The following is an 8,183-nucleotide window of genomic DNA, read 5'->3' on the forward strand; positions in this document are numbered from 1 at the left end:
TTACTCACAATTTTTGCCTAAGAACACAGCCATGAATAAAGAATGGTACCAACACATCCTCCGAGAGCAACTTCTCCCAACCATCCAAGAACAGTTTGGTGACGACCAATGCCTTTTCCAGCGTGATGGAGAACCTTGCCATAAGGCAAAAGTGATAACTAAGTGGCTCTGGGAACAAAATATCAACATTTTGGGTCCATGGCCAGGAAACTCCCCAGACCTTAATCCCATTGAGAACGTGTGGTCGATCCTCAAGAGGCAGGTGGACAAACAAAAACCCACAAATTCTGACAAACTCCAAGCATTGATTATGCAAGAATGGGCTGTCATCAGTCAGGATGTGGCCCAGAAGTTAATTTACAGCGTGCCAGGGCGGATTGCAGAGGTCTTGAAAAAGAAGGGTCAACACTGCAAATGTTGACTCTTTGCATAAACTTAATGTAATTGTCAATAAAAGCCTTTGACACTTATGGAATACTTGTAATTATACTTCAGTATACCATAGTAACATCTGACAAAAATATCTCATAACACTGAAACAGTGAACTTTGTGAAGACCAATACTTGTGTCATTCTCAAAACTTTTGACCACGACTGTATATAAACTCAGCAAAAAAAGAAACGTTCTCTCACTGTCAACTGTGTTTATTTTCAGCAAACTTAACATGTGTAAATATTTGTATAAACATAACAAGATTCAACAACTGAGACGTAAACTGAACAAGTTCCACAGACATGTGACTAAGAGAAACTGAATAATGTTTCCCTGAACAAAGGGGGGGTCAAAATCAAAAGTAACAGAGTCAGTATCTGGTGTGGCCACCAGCTGCATTAAGTACTGCAGTGCATCTCCTCCTCATGGACAGCACCAGATTTGCCAGTTCTTGCTGTGAGATGTTACCCCACTCTTCCACCAAGGCACCTGCAAGTTACATCCCTTAGTTATATACACTGCTCAAAAAAATAATGGGAACACTTAAACAACACATCCTAGATCTGAATGAATGAAATAATCTTATTAAATACTTTTTTCTTTATATAGTTGAATGTGCTGACAACAAAATCACACAAAAATTATCAATGGAAATCAAATTTATCAACCCATGGAGGTCTGGATATGGAGTCATCCTCAAAATTAAAGTGGAAAACCACACTACAGGCTGATCCAACTTTGATGTAATGTCGTTAAAACAAGTCAAAATTAGGCTCAGTAGTGTGTGTGGCCTCCACGTGCCTGTATGACCTCCGTACAACGCCTGGGCATGCTCCTGATGAAGTGGCGGATGGTCTCCTGAGAGATCTCCTCCCAGACCTGGACTAAAGCATCCGCCAACTCCTGGACAGTCTGTGGTGCAACGTGGCGTTGGTGGATGGAGCGAGACATGATGTCCCAGATGTGCTCAATTGGATTCAGGTCTGGGGAACGGGCGGGCCAGTCCATAGCATCAACGCCTTCCTCTTGCAGGAACTGCTGACACACTCCAGCCACATGAGGTCTAGCATTGTCTTGCATTAGGAGGAACCCAGGGCCAACCGCACCAGCATATGGTCTCACAAGGGGTCTGAGGATCTCATCTCGGTACCTAATGGCAGTCAGGCTACCTCCAGCGAGCACATGGAGGGCTGTGCGGCCCCCCAAAGAAATGCCAACCCACACCATGACTGACCCACCGCCAAACCGGTCATGCTGGAGGATGTTGCAGGCAGCAGAACGTTCTCCACGGCGTCTCCAGACTCTGTCACGTCTGTCACATGTGCTCAGTGTGAACCTGCTTTCATCTGTGAAGAGCACAGGGCGCCAGTGACGAATTTGCCAATCTTGGTGTTCTCTGGCAAATGCCAAACGTCCTGCACGGTGTTGGGCTGTAAGCACAACCCCCACCTGTGGACGTCGGGCCCTCATACCACCCTCATGGAGTCTGTTTCTGACCGTTTGAGCAGACACATGCACATTTGTGGCCTGCTGGAGGTCATTTTGCAGGGCTCTGGCAGTGCTCCCCCTGCTCCTCCTTGCACAAAGGCGGAGGTAGCGGTCCTGCTGCTGGGTTGTTGCCCTCCTACGGCCTCCTCCACGTCTCCTGATGTACTGGCCTGTCTCCTGGTAGCGCCTCCATGCTCTGGACACTACTCTAACAGACACAGCACATCTTCTTGCCACAGCTCGCATTGATGTGCCATCCTGGATGAGCTGCACTACCTGAGCCACTTGTGTGGGTTGTAGACTCCATCTCATGCTACCACTAGAGTGAAAGCACCGCCAGCATTCAAAAGTGACCAAAACATCAGCCAGGAAGCATAGGAACTGAGAAGTGGTCTGTGGTCACCACCTGCAGAACCACTTCTTTATTGGGGGTGTCTTGCTAATTGCCTATAATTTCCACCTGTTGTCTATTCCATTTGCACAACAGCATGTGAAATGTATTGTCAATCAGTGTTGCTTCCTAAGTGGACAGTTTGATTTCACAGAAGTGTGATTGACTTGGAGTTACATTGTGTTGTTTAAGTGTTCCCTTTATTTTCTTGAGCAGTGTATATCCGTGTTTGTTTTGAGCTTCGTCCGAGTCGTTTTTCATGACGTACCTTGTGTTGGGTGGAGCAACTAAAAGGACATTGTGTCAGACCGTGGTCCTCAGTTCACCTCACGCTTATGGAAAGCGTTCATTGAAGGCAATCATTGAAGGCAATCATAGTTGCACACCTTATGTAGCCTAGCCCATAGGCCTATATGTTTTGATAAGGTTTGTATCACAACTAAAGTGGCCAAATAACTTCTTAAAATTCAGAAAATTAATTGGCTTTACAAGTGGTGTAACATTTACATTACATTTTAGTCATTTAGCAGACGCTCTTATCCAGAGCGACTTACAGTTAGTGAATACATATTATTTTTTTATACTGGCCCCCCGTGGGAAGCGAACCCACAACCCTGGCGTTGCAAACACCATGCTCTATCAACTGAGCTACATCCCTGCCGGCCATTCCCTCCCCTACCCTGGACGACGCTGGGCCAATTGTGCGCCGCCCATGAGTCTCCCGGTCGCGGCCGGCGGCGACAGAGCCTGGATAGAGTACAGGTAACAACACCCCAGGATATACATACATATACCATCCATGAGAACACAGATATCTGTTCTACTCCCAGGCTTGGCGTCAGGCCTGGTAGACGGGGACCACCCTCTTGATGGCCTGCCGGCATATGGGGCAGGTGGGCTGCGGCAAGGCCTGGTAGCAGCTGTAGCAGCAGCACACGTGCCCACAGTCCAGCAGCACACAGCTACGCGGCTGGGTCAGGCAGATCACACAGGCGTTCTCCAGGGGTGTCACCTGCTCCCCAGCCCCCTCTTGTGTAGCCCCAGACGTAGACCCTGCCCCAATCCCCCCAGCACCCAACCTCTCAAACTCCCTCCTCAGCCGTTCCTGGTCCCAGCGGACTCTCAGGCTGCGGTAGTAGCGGCGGCCCACCCAGAAGAGGACGGCGGCCCCTGCCAGGGCGAACACAGAGGCCAGGACCTGCCAGACCACCGCCTGGCCCTCCTGCTCCAGCCGCAGGGACTCAAAGTCTGCCGAGCTGAGGAAGTACTCTGAGCCGTCAGTGGGCGGGCGGAGCTTCAGCACCCGGTCCGTGTCCAAGATGAGCTCGCCTACACCAGTCAGAGTTGCGCCAACCTTGAGCATCTCCTCAGTCTCAGCTGGCCTTTGGGCTTCTCTCCACTGAGGTACTGTCCGATGATGTCAGTAAAACCGTAGCTGGCCTGGTGGAACTTCTCATGGATGATCTCCATCTCCAGCCCCGAGGCCTCCAGGGGACACAGCACCCTCACGTTGGCCTGGTCTGACCCCACCAGGCTGAAGGGCACCGCGTTCACCCTCTGGTGCAGCACACGCTCACTGTCCGTCCAGGTGTTAGACAGGCTGTTCCACACCAGCTTGTGTTCCCTCAGCATGAGTTTCTGCACCACCCCCACACTGCCCCCCTGGAACAGACTCCTCAGAGGCTCCCCCAGAGGCTGCACTGCCCCTTCAATGACAACATACTGCAGACACTTTCCCGGCGTCGCATTCAAAAGGTCTGCCAGTTTCCGATCCAAAGTCAACTGTGGTGCATCATTGAGCTTGTCCACCGTCTTCCTCTTTTTCCTGTAGATGTAGTAGAAGAGGCCTGACATAGCCAAGCTGGTGCCTAGACACAGCCCCTCCACCGTCCTCACTGGAAACTCCTCCATCCCCCCCAACACACACTCCACACTGTCTCACCTCCCTGGTAACAGGCCTTTGAAAAAACTCAAGTTGTCATCCCCGGAAGAATGGGCTATTTTCGTTTTGTGTAACTCCCCTCCATGTCCCTGACCACTACTTTGTATCCTTTTCTCTCTCGCTCTCCTCCAACACTACTCACTCTGCCCCTACACAGATGGTAATGCGCCGCCGCAACCTTCGCTCTCTCTCTCCCACTACTCTCTCCTCTTCCATCCTATCATCTCTTCCCTCTGCTCAATCCTTCTCCCTCCAATCTCCTGATTCTGCCTCCTCTCCTCCCTTTCTGCATCCTTTGACTCTCTGTGTCCCCTATCCTCCCGGCCGGCTCGGTCCTCCCCTCCAGCTCCGTGGCTTGATGACTCATTGCGAGCTCACAGAACAGAGCTCCGGGCAGCGGAGCGGAAATGGAAGAAAACTAAACTCCCTGCCGACCTGGCATCTTTTCACTCCCTCCTCTCTACATTTTCTTCATCTGTTTCTGCTGCTAAGGCCACTTTCTACCACTCTAAATTCCAAGCATCTGCCTCTAACCCTAGGAAGCTCTTTGCCACATTCTCCTCCCTGCTGAATCCCCCCCCCCCCCCCCCCCCCCTCTCTCTCTGTGGATGACTTCGTCAACCACTTTGAAAAGAAGGTTGACGACATCCGATCCTCGTTTGTTAAGTCTAATGACACTGCTGGTCCTGCTCACACTGCCCTACCCTATGCTTTGACTTCTTTCTCCCCTCTCTCTCCAGATAAAATCTTGCGACTTGTGACTGCAGGCCGCCCAACAACCTGCCCGCTTGACCCAATCCCCTCCTCTCTTCTCCAGACCATCTCCGGTGACCTTCTCCCCTACCTCACCTCGCTGATCAACTCATCCTTGACCGCTGGCTATGTCCCTTCCGTCTTCAAGAGAGCGAGAGTTGCACCCCTTCTCAAAAAACCAACACTCGATCCCACTGATGTCCACAACTACAGACCAGTATCCCTTCTTTCTTTTCTTTCCAAAACTATTGAGCGTGCCGTCTTTAGCCAACTCTCTTGCTATCTCTCTCAGAATGACCTTCTTGATCCAAACCAGTCAGGTTTCAGGACTGGTCATTCAACTGAGACTGCTCTTCTCTGTGTCACGGAGGCTCTCCGCACTGCTAAAGCTAACTCTCTCTCCTCTGCTCTTGTCCTTCTAGACCTGTCTGCTGCCTTTGATACTGTGAACCATCAGATCCTCCTCTCCACCCTCTCCGAGCTGGGCATCTCCGGCGCGGCTCACTCCTGGATTGCGTCCTACCTGACCGGTCGCTCCTACCAAGTGGCGTGGCGAGAAGCTGTCTCCGCACCACGTGCTCTCACCACTGGTGTCCCCCAGGGCTCAGTTCTAGGCCCTCTCCTATTCTCCCTATACACAAAGTCACTTGGCTCTGTCATATCCTCACATGGCCTCTCCTATCATTGCTACGCTGACGATACACAACTAATCTTCTCCTTTCCCCCTTCTGATAACCAGGTGGCGAATCGCATCTCTGCATGTCTGGCAGACATATCAGTATGGATGACGGATCACCACCTCAAGCTGAACCTTGGCAAGACAGAGCTGCTCTTCCTCCCGGGGAAGGACTGCCCGTTCCATGATCTCGCCATCACGGTTGACAACTCCGTTGTGTCCTCCTCCCAGAGTGCGAAGAGCCTTGGCGTGACCCTGGACAACACCCTGTCGTTCTCCGCTAACATCAAGGCGGTGACCCGATCCTGCAGGTTCATGCTCTACAACATTCGGAGAGTACGACCCTGCCTTACACAGGAAGCGGCACAGGTCCTAATCCAGGCACTTGTCATCTCCCGTCTGGATTACTGCAACTCGCTGTTGGCTGGGCTCCCTGCCTGTGCCATTAAACCCCTACAACTCATCCAGAATGCCGCAGCCCGTCTGGTGTTCAACCTTCCCAAGTTCTCTCACGTCACCCCGCTCCTCCGCACACTCCACTGGCTTCCAGTTGAAGCTCGCATCTGTTACAAGACCATGGTGCTTGCCTATGGAGCTGTGAGGAGAATGGCACCTCTGTACCTTCAGGCTCTGATCAGTCCCTACACCCAAACGAGGGCATTGCGTTCATCCACCTCTGGCCTGCTGGCTCCCCTTCCTCTGCGGAAGCATAGTTCCCGCTCAGCCCAGTCAAAACTGTTCGCTGCTCTGGCACCCCAATGGTGGAACAAGCTCCCTCACGACGCCAGGACAGCGGAGTCACTCACCACCTTCCGGAGACACTTGAAACCCCACCTCTTTAAGGAATACCTGGATAGGATAAAGTAATCCTTCTACCCCCCCCCCCCCCCCCCACCCCCCCACCCCTTTGTAAAAAAAAATTTGTAAAGTGGTTATCCCACTGGCTATAGGGTGAATGCACCAATTTGTAAGTCGCTCTGGATAAGAGCGTTTGCTAAATGTCGTAAATGTAAATGTAAATGGTGTAGAGCCTAACTGGCATACATAAGCAGCAAGTGAGTTTCAAGTTTGGGGAAGATCATTTTCACCATAAAAATGTACCTTAACCGCAATTGCCTCAATTTTGTTAAATTTTCAGCTAATGGAACATTTGTGTTTATAACCAACTGCCATGTGCACATTGCTGCGCTTATAAAGTGAAGAAATAGCCTAATAGTTCATCAACATTTTAAGCTAAACGTTCTGATCTGTTGTGTCAACCACATTTACATTTACATTTTAGTCATTTAGCAGACGCTCTTATCCAGAGCGACTTACAGGAGCAATTAGGGTTAAGTGCCTTGCTCAAGGATACACAGATTTTCCACCTAGTCGGCTCGGGGATTAGAACCAGCGACCTTTCGGTTACTGGCACAACGCTCTTAACCACTAAGCTACCTGCCGCCACATTGCGTAAGAAAGTTTTTTTTTTAATGCTAATGGTTGTAGTAATTCCAGAACTGTCCCAGAAGATGTTTGGAATATTTATTTCTCACATAGAATAGAATGGGTCAACTTTTGGACTATGGGGGATAGTAGATTGACATACGCTAGTGCTTTTGCTGTTCGTTAGGCCTACTCTGTTAGGCCTACTGCTGCTAGGTAGCTCTCTCTCTGCTCTCTCCCTCCCCTCTGTCTGTCCTTGATTGCAGGAGTGAAGTCTGGTGTGCGGGAGTCAGGGTTCCAGCTGCAGCTCATTCACCATAATCACCTCAGCCTTTAAGACCCGGTCAAACTTGCCACTCATCGTCAGATCATAGTCAAGACTACCATGTTAGTTTCGCTGTTGACTCAACCTGCTTGTTTTCGCCCTTTGTGTTTTTGGCCTGTTCTAGTTACTTTTCTCCTGTGCCACAGATTATTGGAACCTGACTCCTGCCTCCGCTTCACTCCTGCCACCACCATCCTGCTTACCACTACCGGACCTTCCTTTTGGACTCACCACGGACACTAGGACGTTACGGTACCACTCCTGCTCTGAACCTGGATCTGTTACCCTCCCTGTTAACCTGGACTTGCTCTTCCCCTATTATTGGAAACCTGGACAAATTGAACTTTTGTAAATAAACCTGTTAAACCTTCTCTGGCTCGGTGTAGTTGTCTGCATTTGGGTTCATATCTAGTTAAATCGTGACATACTCATCTTGTTGGCTGACAAAGTAATTTCTTCCAATATCTTCAATATGCAATTGGATAGGGACACGCGCAGTTGCGTCCTCGATGTGTCAGCCGGTGAGAAAGACCCGATCGCATGATGGTGAGCCATCTGAGTGAGAGGTGCTTCGGAGCACGCCGCGCTCAGGGAGAAGGGAATTATAATTATTATATTTAGCCCAAGGGCACAACGGCCACTGGCCGCAAAAGGCATGGATTTTTTTAGGGGGCATTACCGCCACACAAAGGGATGCGGTCGGTAAATTCGAGGCATTATCAAGTGCTTGTCAAATTGTGAATGAGAGCA

General features: G+C 50.3%; 1 long non-coding RNA gene and 1 pseudogene across 2 annotated transcripts; one reads left to right on the plus strand and one right to left on the minus strand.

The window, feature by feature from the left end:
- Window positions 1–2,969: 2,969 nt before the first annotated feature.
- Window positions 2,970–4,304, minus strand: LOC311133134 (mitochondrial ubiquitin ligase activator of nfkb 1-A-like; annotated as a pseudogene). The gene has a single exon. The product of its transcript is annotated as a mitochondrial ubiquitin ligase activator of nfkb 1-A-like (transcript).
- A 3,092-nt stretch (window positions 4,305–7,396) lies between these two features.
- Window positions 7,397–7,803, plus strand: LOC311133535. The gene is made up of 2 exons (XR_014613605.1): window positions 7,397–7,495; window positions 7,580–7,803. It is a non-coding gene; the product is annotated as an uncharacterized lncRNA (long non-coding RNA).
- Window positions 7,804–8,183: the final 380 nt, after the last annotated feature.

The sequence above is a fragment of the Coregonus lavaretus genome, assembly GCF_964263955.1.
Source record: "Coregonus lavaretus genome assembly, chromosome: 8".
In the NCBI taxonomy this organism is placed as follows: domain Eukaryota; kingdom Metazoa; phylum Chordata; class Actinopteri; order Salmoniformes; family Salmonidae; genus Coregonus; species Coregonus lavaretus.